Below are 17,944 nucleotides of genomic sequence, written 5' to 3' on the forward strand. Positions count from 1 at the left end.
ACAACGACCAGAAAGCCCAAGACAATTGCTATGGCCTGCAGGACAAAAGCTTCCAATATCAGTGATCTGAAGTTACATCTAGTCTCAAGCATAGTAAATTCTTCCATCCCCTAAGTAAACAATGTCTCTTTGAGGCTCATATCTCTCGCTGCATACTAAAAGGGTTAGTTGAAAAAATGCTTTCAACATAAAATCCTCACACCTTTTACAAGATAAAGAATTCTGAATGTAGCTTTGATTTGTTCATAACTAGATTAACATGTTAACAAAATGCTTCTTTTACTTGTACTGGCAAAGAAATTAGTTACTGTAGGCAAACATAATGTAACATGCAAAGGACAATTGTCCATTGTATGTTACATTTAGCATATTGGTCAAACCCATGTAGTCTATTGTAAGGGATCACATAAAATTCCAACAACAGCCAATGAATCTAATCAATTGTGTTTACCATCAACATACTAAATGTATCATTTATTAAATCTAAAATAAACCCCGACACAAGATGTAAATGAAAATAGCATCTTCTGATAAGAAAAGTCAAATGTTGCCTGGGTCACAAAATCAAACTACTACCAACATCAAGGATAAATAATAAATTAAGTGCCCTCAAAGTTTATGATAATATTGTGAAACAGGAATAAATTTGCTAATAACCAATGGTTGGAAATGGAAGAGAAATAATTATTCATTTATACAAATGTTGCTGCACCTGAGACTTAATAATCCTGTATTCATCCTAAAATTAGAACTATTTAATCTTGGTCTAGTAAGATTTGTACTAAATTTAAGATACAGGGATTCTTGTTGACAACATAAAGCACTTTAGACAAAAAAAATAATAATGGTTTTTGCTTTTACCTGGACACAAAACACACTCATACATTTTTAAAACAAAAACAGTTTCACAAAGCTTGTGGTCTGCTCTCATAGTCTCAAAAGTAATTGCATTAAAATAATTTAACTCACCTCTTGGGGCTCCACCACACAGTAATGGTAAAGGTATTGGTTGATGAAGATACCCTGGGCCTGAGTCTGTGTCTGGTATTGTGCACATAACTGGATCATCTGGTTGTATAACATAGACCCTGAGGATTGTGCAGTTGGGTTCACTGACACCAGGTAGACGATGGTGGAAATAGCATCAAAAATGCTAAAATGGCACAGATAATAATGGATGCTAGGTAGAACTTTGAAGAACGGGCTGCATTTTGCCTTGAAATCACCAAGATAAATATGATCAGCATGACTATGAAAGTAATGGCAGCAATGGCAATGATAAAGCCTTTGCCAGATTTGGGGTCAATTTGTGTTCCTCCATAGCCATAGCTGCCAGAACTGCCGCCCAGACCAGCACCGTAAGTACCGCTGTATGTGCCACTGTAGCTGCTGCCATAGCTGCTGCCATAGCTGCTGCCATATCCACCAGTTAAACCTGGCATCATGCCAGTTGCACCTCCCATGACACTCATGTCGTAGTCCCATGCCAGAGTTGAGGCCACACATGCAAAGATGGCCACACACATGATGACAATGATGATGCACAGTATCTTCATCACGGGGGGGAAGTCCAATGATAGAATTGAATGTTCTTGTCTGCTTTATAGTAGGAGAAGGTTGGGTTTGACATGGGCTCACTGTGCCTATGTTTGCTGTCAACAGAAGAGAGTGGACAAGCTTTTGTCAATATATGAATGTCACAGTAGGTCAGATTCAAACAATAAGACCAAATAGTAAGACTAGTACAGAGAATTTTTGCAGTAAATGTATCTCCAATGGCAAACTTTGATTACCTCTCTAAAGAAACATCCCAATAGTTGGTTTTGACATGTTGGAAGCAACACTAACAGGAAAAATATTTACCATAGTTCTACTTTAGCCATGGCAGAATTATATGAAAGAGTGTGCCATGTCTTAACATGTGAAAATGTATACTGGAAGAAGTATAGTTTAACATTCCTATGATTTTAATAGCTTGTGTTTAGCTCACTTTAATATGTTGTTTTATTATTATTTACCCTAAGAGATTTTTGAAGCCTGACTGGATACAACATAATAACATTGTGTTGGAAGCCTAGTCAGTGGAGAAAGAAGTGAAAAGCACTGCAGCATAAAAGTGTGATGCAGGGGATTTAGATGCCATGGAATATTAAAGTAAACAGCAGTGAGTCATACAGCAACATAAAATCCTACAGCTCCAGTGTATAAGTAAGCACCCATATAAATGGTAACACTATAGGACGTTTTACCTCCATGTTGTTAACCTCTCATAGAGTTTCATAAAGACTCCATCAATTTGATTGACAAAAGTTATAGAAAGTCATATCTGAATTCAATATTCTCAATCGTTTACTGAAAATCATAGTTAATTCAAATTTGTTTTTTGTTTTTTGCAAGTATTGCCACAATTTTACATTTATGTTTAGCTGAGAAAACAAGAGGGAGAAACATTTTCCAGAAAAATATACTGTATATGGATATTTTTTTGCATGTAAGACATGCAAAAATAAAGAGTGTCACTGGAGTGAACAGCTGATGCTATGTCATTTAACATTTATCTGGATGCTTCAGAGCTATCCTGTAGGCTGTCTCTTGAATTGGTCACCAAATTAAGATCAGATTGTTTATGCTAGTGGGATGTAGTTGAAGTTCTTCTTGGAGGTAAACTGGGATTCACCTGCAGTGGTGGAAAAAGAGTTTTTGAGCTCTTCTTGGTTTCTTTTTTTTTTTTCTTTTGCACGATTGACACTTAGGTGTTATCGGGATAGCTCTTAGGATAAGATGAATGCCAGGACTGCTCCGATCTAAAATTGGGGATATTCAACTTGTTGGATTGTGTTGGCCTAATCTCACAGCATCTGATGTTGAACTAAAATTTGATCTTGAGAGGTTCTGTGGGATTTACTCTCTGACTTCTGAATGCTGGTGAGTGAAATCAGTTTGTGTGTGGTTGCTTCTGATGTGCGACTGGACACCACACATTCCACAACCCAAGCCATTTTAGTTAAGATGTTCTATTGTTATGTGTGTGGTATTAGATTTTGAAAAGAAAATCAGTCATGAAGTTTAAAATTTGGTTGCAGATTGGTCTTCCAAAAGAAATAGCTGCACAGTGGCTTCAGGACAAAAATGTTCATGTTTCAGTGAAGCCCTAATTTCATTCGTACGGAGAATTTGTAGGTAAATATGTGCTAGTGAGGCAGCCTACAAACATGAGTAAGGTATATCAGTTCTATGAGGACGAATGGACCAAAATTCTAGTAAACTGTGAGACGCTAGTGGAAGGGAACTCAAAAGGTTTGACCCAAGTCATTCAGTTTAAAAGACATGTATTTTTGTTACTGACCAAATTCATATATACTTGTGAATTCAAAAGAAAGAAACAAAAAAAAATCTACAAAAAATTTTAAAGTTTCTGGCATTTAGCAAAAAATTCTGGTAATTCTAACCAACCTAAATCTTTTTAATGTGTGTAGGTAAACATCTGATTTCAACTGTAAGCTAAAAAGATATTAAAAGTTGAGCCATTTACAATGGGAAAGTAATGTGTGATGCATGATGCTCAGACCTAAAAAAGCAAAGAAGTAGAATTAGGTAGAAGTGTGACCACTCACTGTTTACTTCCACTTGGTGGGTACAGATGGTTGCTGTGCCGGTGGCTTGGCATCCTGGAATGATTCTGGAGCTCAAACTTCTTAGAAAAAAGAACAACAGAGAAAATGTGTGAATAAGACCTGAGACAACCTTTAGCCATTCATAAGAACTGTGACATTCAATGCTACAAGGCACTAACCATTAAGGTTTATGTTGAGGGAATTTTATTCAACTTCTCTTTTGATTTATTTCTTTATTTATTTTTGTCTATTAAAATACACAGTTCATCTTCAGGGGGTGATCATTAAAAATAATAAGCACTATAGTTTATTCAGAAACTATTCAGTGTTTTACTCTTTTCAAATTCTCTTTGTCTTCTTCTACTCCAATTTGAATTATTTATGGTTATTTCAACTGTTAACTTTTGTTTATGTAGTAGGTTGTGACTCCTTACTGGAGAATGGCATCGACTGAGATAATCCTGCCATTAACTAATCATTTTCCCTCTCCTGCTGTTAACTTTGTACTTTTAAAATTGTTTTCAACGTTCATCAATCAGTTCATATGTCTCTTGTGCACCCTGCTCTGTCTTCTCAAACCCCAGTCTGTCATGGCAGATGGGCATTTGAACTGAGCCGGGTTCTGGTTCTGCTGAAGGTTTCTTCGTATTAGAAAATGTATAATATATTCTGAATAATTAATTAAACACACTTTATTGTTTGATAACATTCATTTCTAATGTATGTTATTGAATTGAAATGGGATTTTTTGTACAGCGTCTTGAGACAACATTTATTGATACTTGGCAATCAATGAATTGAATTTAATTGAATTATTCTTAAGTTATTTTGAATAGAGTTTCTATAAAAAAAGACGATGTACATTTAAAAAAAATAAACTTTTCAGAATAACTGGTACATAAACATTTTTTTATTGGTCATCGTTCAGCTGTTTGTACATTGTCACTCTCGTACACCAGTTGTCATATCACAGCAGAAACTAAACAATGAAGTAAAAGGCATTATCTGTAGACATATTCCTCTATAAATTTGTCAGAGGACAAATATGTAGAAGGATACAAAACATCTTGGAAGCATTAAGCATCCCAAAAAGCCTGCAAATGTGAGATTTGACTGCCTGACCAAACTAAGTATTCAAGGAAGAAGGGTTTTGGTCAGAGTTGGCCAAAAACTCAATGGCAACATATGATGTCAACATGTGGAGATAACAGAAAAATTTAAAACCGCTGGTCCACCTCCAGTCCTTGAGATATTTTGTCCTGCAACTTTTAGATGTGTTCAAGGTAAAACACACCAGAATTGGATTGCTGGGTTGAACTCATCATCCAATCAAGTTCTACAGATTCCTGTTAATCACCTAATTATTTGATTTAAGCATATTGAAGCAGAGACACATCTAATAGTTTCAGGACACAAGCCCTCTAAAACTCAAGTTTGACAGCCCAGATCTGTAAGGTCAAACATTGCTAACCCAGTCCACTAATGTTGTGTCTATGATACCTCTGAAAACACACTTCAGAAATTGTTAAACCAGAAAAAAAAATAAATTCTCTGATCTGATGAAAGCAAACTAGATCTAGTTTTTTTCTGCTACCCTGTAACAAAATCGCATTAAAAAGTGTGGATAACAATGGACAGGCTTCAGGGAAAATTCACAGGCCTCAATAACATTTTTTTTTAGAAATAAATGGAAACTGTTTAAGTAATCCATTGAAATAAGTTATGCTTTAATTAGAATACTTTTGGTCATCAAATTATCACGGTAAGATCAAAAAAGGACCCACCTTGTGATGAAGCTGATCCTGAACAACAGAAGGCCGTCGTGCAGGAAGAACAAGCCGAATATGCGAATATGCATCCACGCCCCGTGAGCAGGAACTCTAAACCTGGCCTCTGCAGGTGCGCTTGCATCACGTGATCTGTTCCTCAGCCCACACAGGACTGTCCTGTCCTCACTTCATAACAGGTGTTAATACACATAACACTGTCACTCCAAATAAAAAGAAAAGGTGTGCTCCTCTGCAGTTCCCAGAAGCTGAGACAGAAAGCTTCTTATGTCTCAGCTTTTATTTTTCTGACTACTTTCATAAAAACTAGTCAGACTTGGAAAACCAGTCTTAATTTTAGCTTGCTGAAATGTACAGTACTATCACTACTTCACATTGCATTATGTCCACAGTTATGAAGACTTTTAGAACAGACAAGGTCACACAACAGTTTCACTCTGAATACGTAGGAATTTTTATTTTTAGTCATGATTTTTTAATTTACCATAAGTATGCAGTGATTGTATTCATTCCAGAATTAATAAACGCTATAGGTGATTTAAATACTAAAACAAATATTTAAAGAACCTTAAATAGTGACACCTTATTAGTAGGGAAAAAGACCTTCTGCATCTGAGGGGGTCAGCGAAATTAAGCACTGCGAAACCTACAAGGAGAATTACTGTCCCCAACTGACAAAACCAGCTGTTCAGGTTTTTATGAAAAGAAAAAAGAAACTTAAACCGCCATTTTGAGAGAACAGTTCAGAGACACACTGTTTGACATCTACAACTTTTATAGAGTCCATACACCATGAGCCACACATTTTTTTAACAGAAAAAAACCTACAAAATAATTTTCTGCTAGTCATGCACAGCAAATTTCTAAAAATCTGTTTCACAGAAAGAAAGAAATTCTCCTGCTCAAGTCTCAATGTCAAATAATTTTATTCCTACCAGAAATACTTTTCAGATCTCTTAAAGTTGTAAAAGCATAAAAATAAAAATAAAAAGATAAGATTTAAATAAGACAAAGAAGGAGAAACAAAGGCATTTATATTATTTGCTGTGGACAATGACTGCTTTTTCAAAAAATCTCAGGTCACTATGATCCCTTTAGTGCATACAATTTTTTTAAGATGCTTACAACACTAAGCTGATGGGCTTGGCTGCATTTCTTGTGATCCAAGAAATGTAGCTTTTTTATTATTTATTTAACTTTTATTTTTACAAAGTAAGTCCCATTAAGACATAAAATCTTTTGTTCAAAAGAGGCATTAAACAATATTATATAGAATGAAATAAAGTTTCAAGCCTTAACAAATCTGAGAAAGATAAAAGCATCAGATATTTAATATAATATTTTAATGAAAATTTTAAGAAATATATTCAAATCTTTAGGTTTACTTATTATGGTGCAAAAAACAAGGTCAGAGAGAAAAACTGTGTACAGTAATCTATGAACCATTGTTGTGATCTCCAGCCAATTTTCTCTTTTATTTGTGTTTTTCTTGATCTAGAATATAAATCAAGAAAAATACCATTAGGTTTTGAATAGCCACATGCAATCTTGGAAGTAAATTGTTAGTAGAGGGAGCTTTATTTTCAACTTGACAAGAATCCCAATGGCAATGCTGATGCACTGGAAAACTCTACAACTGGGAAATGATCAGTTAGTGGTCAATTTCCTATACCTCTGTATCCTTTGAGTGCCATTGAAGCATCTCCACATAGAGAACAGGCAGATAAATTACAGAGAGAAGTTTGAAATGAACTTTAAAAATAAAAAAAATGTTTCTTTATTAAAGAATTTAAAGTTACAATTTTACATCTTCCTATATTTGTGTTTGTACATATTAAATAAATTGATCAGTTAACAGGTGCCTTCTGACTGCCTTACAATGTTTGTACAATATTAATGTTTTCTGAGTTCTACCTCACAAAATCCCGTCATAACTTAGTCAAGCAAATACATCACACTCCTCCAGAACACACATCTGTTATAGGAAAGCATTCTAGAGCTCTTGTAAAAAACAATAGGTTATAAAACAAAACCACATCTGACACAAAATACACACATAAAACACAGCTGCAAAAACAATCAATGTTGTAAGAAATTATAGGCGTTTGAGAAATGTACCTAATTTTTTATAATCTTTGTTCTGTTTGTTTTTTTTTTTTTTTGTTTTTTTTACGAGCCACTCTTCTCCGGAGAGTGGCTCGTATTTTTGCCACAGTAGGCAGACAGGGAGGAGGGCGAGGAGAGTGGGGAGGACATGTTTATGTCTATTTTACATCCATATAAAATGTTTTCCTCAGTGTAATCTTGCCCACATTTTGCTGAATACACCATTCCATGTGATTCCATGAAAACAATCCATGTTCCATGCCTGACTCACACATCTATATGATGGGACTCTTTCAAACATAGGCTAATCCAATGAAGGCACAGCAAAGAGCAGAGGCAAGTCATTAACTTTAATTGTTCCTTTATACAACAAAGTATTTTTAAAGAAAGTGACTACAGACATGAATGTTTCTAACACCCTAGTCCATGGTATTGCTGTACTCCTGAATCTTCAGTTTGATGTGGGACAGCTTGCTTTTCAAGTACTCACAACGTTCCCTTTTTTCCAAATAGGTTGGGTCCTGACAAGAAAATGAGTAGAAGAGGAAATTAATCAGTGTCAGAAACAACTCTTAATTTAATTAAAGAATAAAACGCTTATGATGTTGCAGCTAAGTATGGTTTGTACACTCTAGAAATGTTAACATTGATAAGTTAAATCAAATCTTTATTTGTCTTATTATGTCCCCTCATATGGTATTTATTCAGAATTAAAGCCACATAAATATTGGAGTGTGAAAAGACTTTATCATAATGAGTGGGACAACAAATCGGCTGTAAATCTCAGTTTTTACATGTACTCACAGCTTTTTTCCTTTGATATTCTGATAAGATGCTACTAATCCGTTCTTTCTCCTGAAAGAAAATGAAAGGATTAATGGACAGAAGCATTTGGTCTATGTCCAGTTTTGTCTGTAGGTGACTGAGTGGGAGGTGTACCATTTGAGTTGAGGGCCTCGAGGGGAGATTCTGCATCATCTCATCCATCTCTTCAAATGTCTTAGCCATGATCTGGACTTCAGCATGAAGCTCTCTGTATTCAGCATACTGGTCATTGAAGACGGCCTTATACTGGTCCCTCTCCTCATCCGAGAGGATGGAGGGATACTTTCTGAAAAGGTATCACACATCAATTGCAAACAGAGCTTTTAGAACGTACAGCAGATACTGTAGAATAAATGGCACAGTGTCAGCAGTTCAAACGTGAATGTCATGATATGTGGTGTGAGGTGGTGAGGCAGATGTGGCGGACCCTGCTTGAAGTGAAGGAAATGATGATTTAATGATGAAATAAACAAAATCCAAAGTCCAAAATCCCAGGCAGCATAGATGAGCAGAAGGCAAAGGCTCGATTCTGGTAGCAACAGGAGGAAAAAACCTGAGGCATGTGCAAACAGCAAGAGAGATACAACAAAGACCCAACAAACAACAAGAAACACAGGTGGGTATAAATACACAGAACGTAATCAGGGAATAGGACACACCTGGGAACAATCAAGGAGGACACAGAAACGTAAAATAAACACTCAGAAAAACTCAAATCCTTACAGTGAACATATGGAAGATTTATTTGTTTGGATGTCTAATGGCTATTATTAGTGGTGGGACTAAATAAAAAAATTTTAAACGAATGAATTGCAATGAAATGAATCACATTTTAATTAAAAATTATATATTGACAATATATTTTAGATTTCAAAAACCCTTTTGGCTGCTAAGAGTTAGAATAAATAGGCATGTGCATTCAGAATAAAGATATTGCTTTTATTTTGTTACTTAGGTTATTCATTTATTATTGACTGTCAAGAAAAGTGCCTATAAATGAAACATATTATTATTATTTATTATTATTATTGTTGTTCAGATATGTGCAACGTTTTATTATGTCTATTCAGCTTTCAAATGTTTCAAGAACTCCTGATCATTCAAGGAACTTTTTTGAAAAAAATCTTTCTTTAGAAATGTGACTGGTGGACAGTCTTTTCCTGCGACCCATTAGATCATTTTTGAAACAAAAATTAACCTAGCGGACCAAGAGAAGCTTCTTTGTCATCTGATTTTCAGGTGTACCAGAAACACACAAATAAAGAGGTTCTTGCTTGGAACTTTTGCATGTGTTAAATTCTTCAATGCCTTAAAAATCACCTAAATTTAGGTGTTAATGTTCTGGGTCTATTATTGATTCTTGGTGACACAGCTATACCATTTTATGTTGCAGTTTTCTAACGTTGAGCTTTAGAAATCAATTAGCATCCTCTTCACTGCTTCAGTTATTGTCTATTTTTATTTTTACTGTATGCATAGTCTGGTAAGCAAAACAACAATTCAATTGTATCCGTTCCCTGGATCAGGGAACGGATACAATTGAATTGTTGATACACCTCTGCCTTAATTAGTATGATTTCTTAGCTTTTCAAATAAAAGATTTCATAAAGAAATGGGTTCATGTCAAATGTATATATACCCCAGGACAGGAAAAATCATATTTATTGATGTACAAAATCTGGTCAACTCCACCAAAGTTTTACTTGAGATGGTTCTTTTAACTCAGCAATATTGAAACAGAAGAACTTAGAGGCTTTTTTTGGTTTTAAGCCTTTTCAAATATACATAAGAAATGCCAAAGGGAGACTGCAAAAAGATAACAGAAAATTGTATCATAAAATGATTCCAACAGATGAAAGAGCACATATTGGAAAGTGGAATAGATCACTCACGCAACATAATCTGCTATGATGACAGGTTTGGGGGTATAGCCAGATGGTATGTGACCTCGAAGAATCTCTGGTTCTGGTGCCATGAGAGAAGCAGATCCAGCATTGTTTGGAGCATTCATGATGTCAGGCTGAATGGTAGGAAGAGGTGTCGTCTCTGAGGCTCTTGAGGCTGAATCCAGCTACAGCAGTAAACATTTAGTACAACATTCTGTGAAAATGTCTATACAGTATGGTGGGGATAAAATAAAACTCTTTATACTTACTACATACAGTGGGATGGATGATCCAGTGGTTTTCATCTAAAATTGTTGAAATGGATTGAAAACATTACAGGACATTAGCAATGTTAACTTCATAAACCGCTATGACCATATATATATTTTTGCCAAAGAAATGTGTGTGTGTGTGTGTGTGTGTGTGTGTGTGTGTGTGTGTGTGTGTGTGTGTGGGGGTGTGTGTGTGTGTGTGTGTGTGTGGGTGGGTGGGTGTGTGTGTGCGTGTGCGTGTGTGTGTGCATGTGTGTGTGCGTGTGCGTGTGTGTGCGGGTGTGTGTGTGCATGTGTGTGTGCGTGTGCGTGTGTGCGTGTGTGGGTGTGCGTGTGTGTGTTTGCGTGTGCGTGTGCGTGTGTGCGGGGTGTGTGTGTGCATGTGTGTGTGTGCGTGTGCGTGTGCGTGTGTGTGTGCGTGTGCGTGTGTGCGGGTGTGTGTGTGCATGTGCGTGTGCGTGTGTGCGTGTGTGGGTGTGCGTGTGTGTGTTTGCGTGTGCGTGTGTGTGTGTGCGTGTGCGTGTGTGTGGGTGTGTGGTTGTGTGCGTGTGTGTGTGCGTGTGCGTGTGTGTGTGTGTGTATAAAGAGGCAGCATTAAATTCCTCTTTATGTGGGTTTTATGAGATGGAATCACAAATTATGTAAAAAATAAATGAACTAATTGTAATAGTTTAAACTGTGGATCCTGACTGTAACCTATGAAAGCTTAATATTCTGAATGGAATTATGAGAATTACGCAATGTTTCTGAGACATTCTAATTTTTTGGACAGGGTTTGTATATTTCGTGGCCAAAGATATGTGTGTGGTAAAATAAAACTGATGTGTCAAACACAAACCAAAGCTTGCTTGAGCTCTTTGATGCTATATGAGCGACAATAGCTCAGGGCAGAGGCAGACTCAACAGTCGAATTACTTCATCAGTCAGACAGTCATGAATTAAACAGACATTCAAGTTAACAAGAGATGTTGGTGAAGAGAACAATATAATAGCGCTTAATAAACAACTTGAATAAAGTTATACTGAACTTCAATTCAATTGAATTCAAACTCTTTGGACTCAAGAGGGATTCAGAACACTCAGAATTTCATAATGTACTAATAATATATTAGAAATTGGGCAGGAAAATGTATGTAGTGATTTTCAATTAGAGCTTCAAACAAGCATGCCAAAAAGACTTTCCCACATGGTGCAGAAAAAAATCCGTGACAATTTTTTTTAGCTTAAAACTTTGAATGATTCAAAGAAAGCTACAGAGTTGCAATTCCCAAAGTTGCTTACTGTAGAGGTGTCTGTTATTTGACACAGCTTTTGTTATTTTTAATGGACATCTAAATAACAAAATAATGTATGTAATGGACTTCTTGTAATGTAGGACAGGCTTGATGAAAAGCAATTACATCACTACTGTTATTTTTCCTGTTTGTTTCTCTCTGGTATCATGTACAGCATGGACACCTACAAGTAAAAGAATCCTGTTTTTGCAACCCTTCTGACTCTGTAATCTAGCTCGACATGAACTGATCATGAAAATTAACTGATCATGAAAATGATCAATTCATGAAAGATTTAGATATTTGCCACATGTCCAGAGTAGCAAACAATTCAATAAAATCTAGAAAATATTAAAAGCCTGACTGTTTTAAAGCAGCTTTCTTATGTTCACATGGAGGTGGATTATAACTCAACCATGATGTAATAACATTTATTCATGAAGGTGAAGAGAGATGTTTGGGTCAGACCTCCTGTGCCAGCACCTCCTTTCTCATCCTGGCTGCTTCATGCCTCCACATCTTCAGACAAACTCCTGCACTGATGAAGTAGAGCACCATGGTGAGGAACAGGAAGACTATGGCTGCTGTTTGGCCAGCCTCTGTGCGACAAAATGCACCATTGACTCCATTACTGAAGATGGGCATGTTGCATAGTCCTCCTCTAGTTGTGTCTCTTACATACACTATACCTGCTGCCCAAATACAGCACTGCCAATACAAAGTTGATAGAGCACTCTGTCAGTGGCCACCAAGAGGAATCAAGAAGAATGGCTCTGTAGTACAGAGTCATACCAAGAACAACAAGGATGACAGTCACAATCCATGCTATCCCTGCCACTACAAGAACAAAAGGTGTTTTGGGACCTGTGTAGGTACTGCCCCCATTTCCATATGCTGAAGCCCCTCCACCAAGTCCTCCATACATCTGTGGCTGGGAGTATCCATACATATTAAACCATTCATTATCCTTGTGCACATAAGCACAGACACATGCAAACACAGCAGCTCCAAGTAGCAACTGCACACAACCCAGGATCCTGAGTAGGCCAGCCCAAGACTTCAAGTAGGCATAGCGCTGATGGTACTCCTCTATCCGCTCCTGGTAGGTCTGGGCTGAGAAATTACTGTGCACTGCAGAACTCAAGTCCATAGCTTCAGCACCCAGCATCAATCCATCTTTCTCCTTTTGAAAGGTATAACCACCCCCTGACCCACCGCAGGGGTCCCGATAGGAGCCAAGGAGAGAAGGAGATGGAGGGGCAGAGTTGGGCGGTGAGCAGGGAACTCCTGTTGTGGTGTGGCAGGTGGTATTCTTACTGGCTGATGGGGCGGGGGAGTGAGGTTGTGTAAAAGAAGTAATAGGCCACCCCTTGCTGCTTCGGTTTCCACTGTTGCCCCGGAAAAGGTTTTTGACAGAATCGGGAAGAAAGCGACGAACTGGCTTGATGTCCATTGCTTCACAGTCCCTCTCGGCTGGTTCCTCATCACTGGAGGGATAGAAAGATTCAGGCCCCACAGCTGGCTGCTCAGGTAGGGGAGGAGGGGGGAGGGGATCTAAGCTGTCTGCTGGCACAGTCATATGTAGTGGTGGTGGGAGTGGTAGAGGGGGCAGTTCAGTGTCCCTCCATCCAGAACCCACTGGGACCTGGTCATAGAGAGGCATTTCCCTCACACGGTCAAACCGAGATGCGGACATCACAACCTGAACGCCCTCTGGAAGCAAACACAAAGAAAACACAACACACCACTCAGCCAAGAGCTGCTTTACAAATTAAAACTTTTTTAAATTCAAACTTAGCTTGAGTTAGCATTGGATTTTCAAAACAAATCCTGGAAAGCATTCATCAACACCACATAATTGTTAGGTATTTTTTTCTTACATTGCCTTTATTGTAAAGATATGATACTTTTATTTGACTGTAGTTTTTTTTTTCTAAAACTATAGTCACATGTCAGCAAACTATTGCTTCTGTGATAATTCATTTCCAAGTGTTAAGATAAGACACTATTAGATGTTCACAAAAAAAGGAAAGATGACAAGGCAGACATGAGGTCAGGCAGCTTCCAACATTTACATGTGAATTGCTTAATATTATTGTTCAGCTCCGTATAGTAAGAAAATAGTATGTGCCTTCTCTGGACAACCCAAGACTTTCCAGATGTTTCCATGCAAGAATCAGAGAGTTCAAAGGGACCAAAATGTTTCTCTGTTGTTGACTGTGAAGTTCCTGAATTTGGAAACTCACTAACACCAGCCAGCCAGACCTCTGGGAGTGTGACCTTAAATGTTAGTTTCAATATTTACAACACAGAGATATACTATAGTGTAGCAAACAGACTTAACATAGCTGATGAAATGTGACCCGTCTTTTGTCTCACCAGGTAAACATCTCTGATTACTACTGTTAGTAAAGTCATTTAAAAAACAGCTTACCTACTGACAGTTCTCTGTTTATTCCTCAGAGTGCAACAGCAGTGGTGCTTGTGGCAGTGTCTCTGATTGGGGATAAAGGGCTCAGTATGAGCTGAGGGAGAGGAAGCTGTTCCCAATGTGAAACTCACTTGACCTGTCTGACTAGACCAGCCTCATGGTGCATTCACTGTCTCCTATCATATCCAATTTCACAGTTAATGTTTTTTTGGTTGTTTTTGTCCTTCATTTCCTTTCTTTGGTAAAGAGTTGGTCAGTAGTTTTCTAAACCCTACTGAAGGAAATCGAACTTTTTTAAACGATATACAGTGTGAATAGGATTGTTTGAGTTCAACTGTTTTTCTTAAGCAGTTAAAAAAACTTACTCCACTTAAGAAACTGACATGTCAACCTCTATTAATAGAAAATTATTTCTTTGCTATATTCAACTCAGACACAAAAATACACAGATATCCCGCAAAACTTCATAAATCATCCCTCAAGACATGTTATTTACTTCTGAGATGTCATTTTTCACTTTGAGTAGAAAAAAGAAATATGGAAATACAAAAGCTGAGTCCATCTGCAAACATGTCTGCAATTAGAAAACTGAACTTATAGACCCAGCAAGCTTTTGGAGGAGCTAATTGCCAGGAAACGAAAAGACAGTACACCTCCCCCAAACAAGGGAGGTTGTTTGGGGGAGGTGTATTGTCTTGTTTGTTACAACCTCCCCCAAACAAATGGAAAGGTTGTAACAAACAAAAAACACCCAGGTACATCAAGGGAGACATGAAAGCATGAGGGTAGGAATTTTCAATTAAAATGTCTTGCAAGAAGAAAATGTAGAAACAAAAATTTGTCACTGAACCATAAAAAATAATTTAAAGAAAAATAAATTATATACAAAGAATCTGAACACATACTTTGATTAACACCTAAAAAAATGCAAATTATGCATAGAGAAGCTGTCATGCACTCTGGATGAATTGATGAAAGTGGGTTTTAGAGATGAATTCTGGATTTTTACATTCATTAATGAAAGATAACACCCAAAGTTCTGTTTCCATCCCAGCTGAACATGAAAGGCATTGCCATGCAGAGACCTTTGGAGAGGCAGGGGCTCAGAGTTAAAAAAAAAAAACCCCAGCACATTGTATAAGATCTTAAAATACGGTACAGCAACATGGCAACAACCCATATTAATCAAGAATCTAATTGGATCCGACTACATCATTGCCATCATGTGGGGAAATGCCAAGCAAATGTAATATATTTTCCCCAACAGGAATAATGTGATTGATTTTAAACTTGGCCAATAACCAGATCTCCCTCTCACAGACTCCATTTTATCTATATCTAAACATGTTAGTGATGCTGAGGTTCTTAGTAGGATAGGTAGGGTTCTCTCTAAGGCCCCATATTACCTTGGGCCGGCCCTGCATGAACCACTGCTGAGATGAGTACCTCTGGAATCTACCTGCAATCCCCTGGTTGCCGCTGTCAGTCCACCGATGCTTTGGGGGCATTTTGATTCATTAATTGTGGTATGTTTGGCTTTAAGCTTTGGTTTTAATTATTTAGAGTTTATTTTGTGAACTCTAAATACTCTGGACCGAATCTGCCTTTAATACTTGAGGTTCTGCATTAACTTCTATTTATAGTCGCTCACATCCAGCCCAGATCTCGTCAGCAGCGGCTTTAACCCGCCTGGTAGTAACAATAAGGAGAAGCAGAGCCAAAGGTCAGCAGGTGGTACCGGGTGGTACCAGATGGTACCAGATGGTACCGGGACTTTGAGCAACTCGTGGTGACAGTCATAGTGCTGTGTCTTATGTCAGAATGTCTGATATGAAGAAACATTATATAAAAATATTAATCCATTAATCAATCAAAAATACTCAAAAGACGTGAAATGACCCAAAGACATTTTACTACAGTTTATGGTTTTCTTAAATATAGAAGCCACGCCTCCTCCTTTTTTATGTTTTCTGTTCTCACTTAAAAAATTGTAGTCAGGAGGCGCTGATTCAATGAGTACAATTTGGTCATTATTGTCATTCAACCATGTTTCTGTCAGAAACATAACATCAATATTATACTCAGTGATGAAATCATTAATTAATAGAGCTTTAGCACAGAGTGATCTGATATTTAAAAGAGCTACTTTAAGTGGCTTGGAGGCCAAAAGATTTTCAGTCTGAGGTTCCTTTAGGCAGGGGATCACTCTGAGGTTTGAATTAGGACCGCTGTGTTTCATATTTCTGTTTTTTGTCAGTTTTCTTGTAGTGATCCGGACAGGTAATGTCCTGTTCTGCAGAACCCGGGGGCCAGACACATTCTGGATGGAGACAGGTGTAAAAATAATATCTGGTCCCCAGCCTCAGACCTCAGAAACATAGAGTGATGGATCCTCTGGGAAGTCAGGGGCAGGTGGCTTAAATGTAGTGAGGTCTGCTACGTGAGCGCTAAGGAGAGACCTCCGAACCTGCTGATTCATTAGATATAAAAATATTTTTTTATATCTGTCGGTTTGACCGACTCAGACTTCCTGTAGAACTGGGCATTTGGCAGCCTGATTACATTAAAGTCTGAAGTTTTCTCTGCAGCTGAAGCATTTCTGTATTTAGGGGCGAGGAGGGTTTTCCCCACTATTGAAAAGGACAATTATGAAAATATAAATAGAAACAGTTTTTCTAATGTCAACATCAGACTTATGTTTTTATTCACAAACCAGTGTATAAAAATATTCTTCCCCATAATTTGATAGTTAGAGGCACAGATCAGAGCCCCTCCTCCTCACCATGGACCCGGAGTCTGAACAACATGAAGGGAGAAACTGAGTCATTGTTAGACTGAGGGCAGCCAGACTAGTTGATTTTCTGAGGGGCGCAAGCAGGCCTTCTGACATAGAGATTAAAAAAACATTTTTTTACATTTAAAAAAGAAAAAAGAAAGAAACTCAAAAAGGGGCAGAGGCACAAGCCCCCTTTGCCCTCCCCTCTGCACGTGCCTGATGAAAGGACTGTAAAAATCAAATTCCCACAGTTGTTAACATGGAATGAAATGTCTGCCAGCTCTTCTTTGCAGTTCGTATGATGAGAGATCAGGAGGGCCCCGTCATCATGTGGGCACCTGATCTGCTGCAGGTGTTTTAGCTCACCTTTCCTCATCAGGTGGAATATATTAGGATCTGGATGCCAGGACTTTCATGCTTACACAAAAGGATGTGTGGCAATAGGAATATTTATTCAGGAGTTTAAAATATGAATTTCCAAATGCTTCTCATATCAACTGTTTTTACAGCTGAGACGGTGGCAGTCATAATAAGCTTGAAGTGAGTAGAAGAGGTTCAACTAGACAGGGTGGTGGTGTGCATGGATTCCAAAGTAGTAGTCCTCAGGGTAAAGAAAACAATAGGAAAGACTTAATATTAGAGATTCAGCACCATTTATTTGGGTGACACAAGGTGACATTCCCTTGCACATTTTCTTTCTCCACAGTGATTTTTGTTAAGTCACATATGTCTGTTGATCATTTATATCCAGGTCAATTTTGCAATTGTTATGCTGTACCCTCCAAAAGCCAAAGTTAGACATTTTAGACATTATCTAAATCATACATCTAAATATCTAAAACATGACTGTTATTCAAAGCTTTTCTCAGACATTTTCGGTTATGTCAAAAATTTATTGAAGGCTATATAATAAAAAGCAATTCAGGAAAGGAGGGCATTGTTGCACAATTAATGACTGATTTATTCTGACCAA

At 37.6% G+C, this 17,944-nt stretch overlaps 1 pseudogene; it reads right to left on the minus strand.

Moving 5' to 3' along the window:
* The window catches only part of LOC129355327 (uncharacterized), a 25,383-nt pseudogene extending 11,108 nt beyond the window's left edge, over positions 1-14,275 (minus strand).
* Positions 14,276-17,944: the final 3,669 nt, after the last annotated feature.

This window comes from Poeciliopsis prolifica, unplaced genomic scaffold, assembly GCF_027474105.1.
Source record: "Poeciliopsis prolifica strain line A6 unplaced genomic scaffold, Auburn_PproV2 SCAFFOLD130, whole genome shotgun sequence".
Lineage (NCBI taxonomy): Eukaryota > Metazoa > Chordata > Actinopteri > Cyprinodontiformes > Poeciliidae > Poeciliopsis > Poeciliopsis prolifica.